This window comes from Salvelinus sp. IW2-2015, unplaced genomic scaffold (genome assembly GCF_002910315.2).
Source record: "Salvelinus sp. IW2-2015 unplaced genomic scaffold, ASM291031v2 Un_scaffold2729, whole genome shotgun sequence".
In the NCBI taxonomy this organism is placed as follows: Eukaryota; Metazoa; Chordata; class Actinopteri; order Salmoniformes; family Salmonidae; genus Salvelinus; species Salvelinus sp. IW2-2015.
In genome coordinates this window covers 41,049-46,967 of record NW_019944033.1, presented here as the reverse complement: position 1 = coordinate 46,967, position 5,919 = coordinate 41,049, and positions in this window count along the sequence as shown.

Below are 5,919 nucleotides of genomic sequence, written 5' to 3'. Positions count from 1 at the left end.
TGGAAGTTAGTTATGGTTATTGTAGTCTATGTTAGATCTTATTGTAGTTTTAGTATTGAGTTTATGCTGTGTAATCTGGAGAGTTAGCGTTTGACTGATTATTTACAGTAATATCCCTTTATGCTACAAGTAAAAAATTCATGTCTTCTGCCTCCTGTAGGAGTCTAATTGACAGATTTAAATTCCCATCTTTTATCCATCTGATGATAGATTCTATCTAAAATGACTTATATAAATTTCAACCATATATATGCACTCATCTATATTTGTCAATAGATATAACAGTACAAGATGACAACACTAACTGTCCCGACTCAGCCTCATTCATAATGGTGCATACACTCAATTCCCTCCCCATAATTGACCAGCACCTTTAGCCAACCGTTATGCATCACTACATACATGGACCACTGATAACCACAATACCTTGACCTCTACTTAGAACATGCACCAAAATTCAAAATGCTGTCATGATAGCTGTTTAAACCTGGACCCAAAATTCTGTCTTTACCATAGATTTCCCTCTGATGTAACTGGGGAATCCTGAAACAACAGAGTTGATGAAAGAACGAAGGCAGAAAGTAGTAGAATGAGCACCAAAAAACAAGAGTCTAAGAAAGATTTTCAAGAGGAATAATCCTCTAGAAGACGAAATTTGAGAGAAGACTACGAAAGCACCCACTGGAACGCAAACTCAAACACAGACTGATGTCTGGTCTGAACCAGCAAGTATCGTCCGAGACAATGTTATGAAGAGAAGTGATGAATGTGCTTCAGAGACAATATTAGCTACTGAGAGCTAATGTGAATGACAGTGGAGAAGACGGAGGATGAGATTTTGAAAGAAGAGAGAGAGTAGTTACGAGAGAAGAACGAATTGCCTATGAGTGGTCTCTCACAGAGATGATAGAGTAGAAATGAGAGTCACGTGTAGAACGAGCAGTGAAAATCAGAGAATGCCTTGTGATAGCAGAGAGAGAAGAGACGAGAGAAGAGAGATAACGAGAGAAGAGAGAGGCAAGAGAAAGACGAGAGAGCGGACGAAGAGGAGAGAGAGAAGAAGAGAAGAGAGAGAGAGAGAGAGAGAGAGAGAGAGAGAGAGAGAAGAGAAGAAGAGAGAGAGAAGAAGAAGAGAGAGAAGAGAGAGAGAGAGAGAGAGAAGAGAGAAGAGAGAGAGAGAATTGAGAAGCCTGTCCCCTCGGGAGGAGGCAGATAAGACTTAGAAGGTTTGAATCCTGACTAGCTTTAAACAGGGAGAACTCGTATGAGTCCAAGCTGAAGCTATTTTACTTAGCATATGACAGGGAGACAACTTGGTTGAATCCTGACTGCTCATTTAAACGAGGGACGGAGACATCTGTTGAATCCCTTGGGACTGCTTCTAATACAGGGAAGGAAACTCTTTGAATCCGTGACTGCTTTAAAAACAGCCCGAGAAACACTGTTAATGCCTGGGCACGTGCTTTAAACAGGAACAAACGTCTGGTTGAATTACCAGTGGACTGCTGTGTAAACCAGGGAGACAACTCTGTGAAAACATTGGACTGCTTTACAGACAGACAGGGAGAAACTCTGTTGAACTATCCCCTGCGGATAACGCTTTTAAGAATACAGGGGAGCGGCAAACTAGGACTGTGTCGCTGCTCTACGACCGCCAAATGCCAACACCTAACAAGGCGACACACTTAATAATCCCTAGGCATGAAGTTGCACCCCTAATGCGAGACTCCTAGTCAAATTGACTATGAGCGGTGCAGTTACCCTATTAAGTGTGATTACCCATTTTGGTGTAGAAGGTTGCCATTTGGGACGCAAGGCAGAGTTCCTCCCTGTTTTAAAAGCATCCAGGATTTCAACCAGAGTTTTGCGCCTCCCTGTTTGAAAGAACAAGCTCCAATGAGATGTCAACGAGAGTTCCTCGCCTGTTGGGGTTCATAGCAAGTCGCAGGCATTATTCAGATCAGATTTCCTCTGTTTAAAGCAGTCCAGGATTCAACCAGAGTTCCTCCTGTTTTAAAGCAGTCCAGGATAAATTCAACCACAGAGTCCTCCCTTTTTAAAGCAGTCCAGGATTCAACCAGCAGTTCCTCCCTGGTTTAAAAGCAGTCCAGATCAACCAGAGTCAACTCCCTTTTATTTTTAAAGCAGTCCGAGGATTGCAACCAGAGTTCCTCCCTGTTAAAGCAGTCCCAGGACTATACATGAGTTCCTCCCTGATCTTAAAGCATCCAGGATTCAACCTTCCTAAATCCTTATCTGCCTCCTCCCGAGGGGAAGCTGCTGCTCGAAATTCTCTCTTTCTCTCTCTCTCTCTCTCTCTCATCTCTCTCGTCTCTGCTCCTCTCTCTCTCTCTCTCTTCTCTCTTCTCTCTCGTCTCGTCTCTCTCTCTCTCCTCCTCCTCTCTCTCCTCTCGTCTCTATCTCTCGGTCTCTCTCTCTCTCTCTCTCTCTCTCCTCTATCTCTGTCAGTCGTCCTTCTCCTCTCCTCTCTCTCTCTCTGCTCTTCTCTCTCTCTGCTCTCCTCTCTCTCATCTCTCGTCCTCGCTCTCGTCTCTCTGCTCTCTCTCTCTCCTCAATTCCTCTCTCTCTCTTCTCTCCTCTCTCCTCTCTCTCTCATCCGCTCGTCTCTCTTCTCTCAGTCCCCTCTCTTCTTCTCTCTCTCTCTCCTTCTCTCTCTCTCATCTCTCCTCTCTCTCGAGACTCTCTCGTCTCTCTCTCTCTCTCTCTTCTCAATCACCTCTGTGTGACTCAGATTCTCCACCAGTTACACCCCAGAGCCAGAGAACATCTACCTGTAAAGACCAGAATTATATGGTCCAGTCTTAAACAGCTAAATCAAATGACACACGCATTTTGATTTGTGCATATTCCAAACATGGTTTACAGTAGTGGCTGTTTGAAGTGAGCTAATCAGTAAATATGCTGTTTTAAATAGAACAGCTGTGGAAATAGCCTTACTGTAAAATAAAACTGCATATAGTAATAACAACTATAATAACAATAATAACAACAATAATCATAACAATAGTAACAATAATAACAATAATATTAACAATAATAGTAACCATAACAATAATAACAACAACAATAATAACAATAATAATAATAACAATAACAACAATAACAACAACAGCAATAACAATAATAACAACAATAATAATAACAATAATAACAACTATAATAGCAATAATAACAACAATAATCATAACAATAATAACAAAAATAACAATAATAATAGTAATAACAACAATAATATCAACAATAATATCAACAATAACAACACTAATAACAACAATAATCATAACAATAATAACAATAATAACAATAATAACAATAATAACAATAATAATAACAGTAATAACAACAATAATCATAACAATAATATCAACAATAACAACAATAACAACACTAATAACACCATAATAATTTCATTTAAAGGAGCAATCTGTGATTGGTACATCCATTTTTGGACAGATTTCCCCATTAATCTGGTATAAACTAGTTCATTTCCGTTCGCATTTGTGTGTGTGTGTGTGTGTGTGTGTTGTTGTAAACCCTGCCTGTTGCTCGTCCGTCTGTTCTATACGGTAGTCAGGTGATTCCAGCCGGGTGTTTGAGTGATAGTGTTGGCCTGTAATGTGTTACGATGCAATGTAATGAAACCAGGACTAGAGGTCACACAGCTCTGTCTCTGTCCTTGTTCTCCGAGCACAAGCCTCACAGGACTCCAAGCTGCACAGCACCGATAATACTCAACTCAACTCTTACCAAAAGTACATGTCACGTCTAATGAATAAAATCTCCCTCGCCGGATAAAAAATTAGTTTCAACACTATTTATGGAAACGGTATTGGGCCGAGTTAAATGTATAATTGAATGAACTGTGAGGTCAGCCAGCTTCACTTTGATTTGTCATGTCAGGTAGGCAGGAAGACGGGCGTGCCTCCAGCCGCTGTCTCAGAGCTATAAACTATTAGTAAAAAGGTACCAAAGGGGTTTGGCTGTCCCCATAGAAGAACAATTTTTGGTCCCAGGTAGAACCCTTTTTGGGTTCCATGTGGAACCCTCTGTGGAAATGGTTCTACCTGGGACCAAAAGGGTTCTTCAAAAGGTTCATTTATGTAGGTTCTAGATAGCACCTTTTAATCTTAGAGGATAGAACAAATAGAGAGAGAGAGAGAGAGAGAGAGACAGACAGAGAGAGAGAGAGATGTTCTGAAGGTCACTATGAGCAGGGAGAATGGCAGAACAGCTTTCCATGTGTGACTAACCCTTCTACTAATGTAGTCCATACAAATATTTGGTGGTAGAAAACACACACACACACGACCCTTTTAGGTTCACAATGTGTTTGTCTATTACGAGAAGATGACGACCCTAAGTTCCATAATGATTGTTATTTTAGAAGAGCAAGACCCTTATTCCAAATGGTGTGTTGCTCTTTAGAGAAGACGACCCTTAGTTCATAATTGTGTTGTCTATTAGAGAAGACGACCTTAGTTCACAATCGTGTGTTAGTCTATTAGAGAAGACGGACCCTAGATAGTTCAATTGTTGTTGTTATCTTAGAGAAGACGACCCTTAGTGTCATAATGGTGTTGTTTCTTTAGGAAGACGACCTAGTTCATAATGTGTTGTTCTTAGAGAAGACGACCCTTTAGTCAATAATGTTGTTAGTTTTAGAGAAGACGACCCTTAGTTCTATAATGGTGTTGTTCTTTAGAGAAGACGACCCTTATCATAATGGTGTTGTTCTTTAAGGGAAGACGACCCTTAGTTCAAATAGTGTTGTCTCTTAGGGAAGACGACCCTTAGTTCCATGATGTTGTTCTTTATTAGAAAGACGACTCCTAGTTCATAATGTGTCTGTCTTTAGGAAGACGACCCTTTTCAAAATGTGTTGTCTATTAGAGAAGACGACCCTTAGTTCACAATGGTGTTGTCTATTAGAAGAAAACGACCCTTAGTTCACAATGGTGTTGTCTAAGAGAAGACGACCCTTAGTTCATAATGGTGTTGTTCTATTAGAAGAAACGACCCTTAGTTCATAATGGGTTGTCTATGTAGAAAGACGCCCTTAGTTCACAATGGTGTTGTCTATTAGAGAAGACGACCCTTAGTTCACATGTGTGTTTCTTTAGGAAGACGACCCTTAGTTCACAATGGTGTTGTCATTAAGAGAAGAACACACCTTAGTTCATAATGGTGTTGTCTATTAGAGAAGACGACCCTTTAGTTCATTATGGTGTTGTCTATTAGAGAAACGACCCTTAGTTCAAATGTTTGTCTATTAGAGAAGACGACACCTTAGTTCATAATGGTGTTGTCTATTAGAGAAGACGACCCTTAGTTCACCAAGCTGTTGTCTTTAGAGAAGACGACCCTTAGTTCATAATGGTGTTGTCTATTAGAGAAGACGACCCTTAGTTCACAATGGTGTTGTCTATTAGAGAAACGACCCTTAGTTCACAATGTGTGTCTATAGAGAAGCGACCCTTAGTTCATAATGGTTTTCTTTAGAGAAGACGACCCTTAGATTCACTAATGGTATTTTTTTCTTTAGAGGAAGACCGACCCTTAGTTCATAATTGTGGCTGTCGATTGGAAGAAGACGACCCTAGATCATAGATGTGTCTAGTTATTCCCTTTTTAGGGGATAAGAGCGACCCTTAGTTCATAATGGTGTTGTCTTTAGGAAGACGACCCTTAGTTCATAATGGTGTTGTTCTTTAGAGAAGACGACCCTTAGTCATAATGGTGTTTCTTTAGAGAATCGACCCTTATTCATATGTGTTGTTCTTTAGAAGACGACCCTTAGTATTCATAATGGGTTTCATTCAGAGAGACGACCCTAGTCAATATGGTTGTCTATTAGAGAAGACGACCCTTTAGTTCATAATTGTTTGTCTATTAGAGAAG